Genomic DNA, 2092 nt, shown 5'->3' with positions numbered 1-2092 from the left:
AGGGGCAGTCGTGTTTTAACGTGGATGGGTGTGGAGAAAGTGCCGACTTGGCCGCAGCTTAAAGGGGCACATAGTGGGAGATCCCCGCCACTGCCTCACTTGCCCTTTTTAACATTCCTGCAACCAAAGGGCACCCTGGTTTAAGTGCCTGCTGCTCTTCACAAAAAGCCACCTAAAGAGAAATCTCCCCTGAAGTCTGCTTTCACGGAAGTATTTTTAATTCTCACATCTAGTATCTGCTATACTGATGCTACACTAAAGAAAACCTAAGAGAGAGAGTTGATGTGTATATTTGAAACACATCCAAAGAAATGTAACCTGAAATCAGCATAAAGAAAACGATCACAGCCATCTTCATGCTGCTGTTGTGTCCAATAGTCAGAGATGGGACGGTTCCCATAGTCTTTGCTGCGCTGGAGAACCAAATGGAAGATAGAAAACAATAGCCTTGAGAGTTAACAAAGGACAAAAGCCTTCCTATCCTGGTAGCAGCCCGGGTCTGAGCTGGTTAACCCCGGGCAGGTCTAGTCCTGCCAGCCAGGGAGGGGAAGAACTGAAGTGGGAAAGAGGAACGAGAGGTTCCCGAGAGATTCCCAGTCCTACCCAGGCTGTTTCCACTTCCTCCTCGCTGCTCTCAGTTCCTGAACTAGGCTGTTCCTGCTTCCTGCATAAGCAGAAGCAGCACTCAGTCAGGAGGTGTGCTGTAAAGGCCTCCCTTAGACACATCAATGTTCTCACACCACTTCTCCCAAACCTGGGTAGCCACCATTTTCGCACCCCAATTGTACCCCTGAAAGTTATACAGAAGTATGCAAAACCATTGAACCTTCCCTGTTACCTGTACAAAGATTTCAGCATTCTATGCCAGAGTTTTCTCACTGTTTTGGGTTTGGGTGCCTAGCCTGTAAAGTGCTGGTTAATTTCAGTCATCATAATCTGGTGTCCATTCTGTCACCCCAGACATGCCTTAGTCATGTCTCCTAAATTTTAAAGAGGTGGGGATGGACTTCCTGGGTTGCTTAGACTCAGAAGAGTACCTTTTAATTCCCCTAAATATTTTTGTGCCAGCTAATATTTAAACGTACTGAAAGGAGGCTATAGATGAAATCATTATTACATAAAATTCTAGGCCTGAATTTTAAAGATCGGAGATCGTTGATCATTCATTATATTCATGGCCTCTATTCGTGCTTTCATCTTAAATATGACATGGCTCTTCCTTAGAGAGCTGGCAGAGAACTAACTTTCAACAAAGAATGCTCCTTTCCCTTTATTAATTTAGGCTTTTTAATGTTTTAGCTTTCGTATTCAAATTTTAAGTAGATCATAATAGTAATATTTTAAAGCCTGATAAAATAGAACTCAGGGACAAATCTGAAGTCAGAAATAGGTTTATGGTAATTTTTTTCCTTATTCATCACATATGTGTTGAGGTCCTAGAAGATTCTGGGCACAAACATGACTAAGATGCATCCTTGCTTTGAGGAGCGCACAGTTTAGTGGAGAAGATAAATCCATGAGCCAATTGTTTCCAGTGCTATATACATGCTCTAGTGAGACTGTAGGGGTACATGGAGGAAGATCACTGGATCAGGTAGAAGAAGGAGGGAAACTGGGTGGTCAGAGCCAGAGAGGGTGGTCCTGAAATGATGGTGCTTGAGTAAAAGAGAAAAAAAATGCAGCATAATCATTGCATCACTTTATTTCATTGTTGTATTTACATAAAGAGTAGTTAAGTGCATTCCTGTAAAGAGTTCAAGCTGTATAGAAGGTCATGAACTAAAAAGAGAAAGTCTCCCTCCCACTCGTCCACCACATCCCCCTCTCCTTTCTCCTACTCCCTTCCCCCTCCCACTTCCCTCTGCTCCCATTTGTATATAGTAATGTGCCCTTATGCTGGGCGATGTGTTCCGAGATCCTCAGTGGATGCCCGAAACCATGGAGAGTACTGAGCCCTGTACATACTATGATTTTTCCTACACATACATACCTATGATAAAGTTTAATTTATACATTAGGCACAGTAAGGGATTAACAACAATAACTAATAATAAAATAGAAATTTCAGTTGAAAAATAAATGAGTCACAGAT

Source organism: Lipotes vexillifer, unplaced genomic scaffold (assembly GCF_000442215.2).
Source record: "Lipotes vexillifer unplaced genomic scaffold, Lipotes_vexillifer_v1.1 scaffold316, whole genome shotgun sequence".
Lineage (NCBI taxonomy): Eukaryota > Metazoa > Chordata > Mammalia > Artiodactyla > Lipotidae > Lipotes > Lipotes vexillifer.
The sequence above is the reverse complement of the archived record's forward strand: the minus strand, read 5'-3'. Positions refer to the sequence as shown.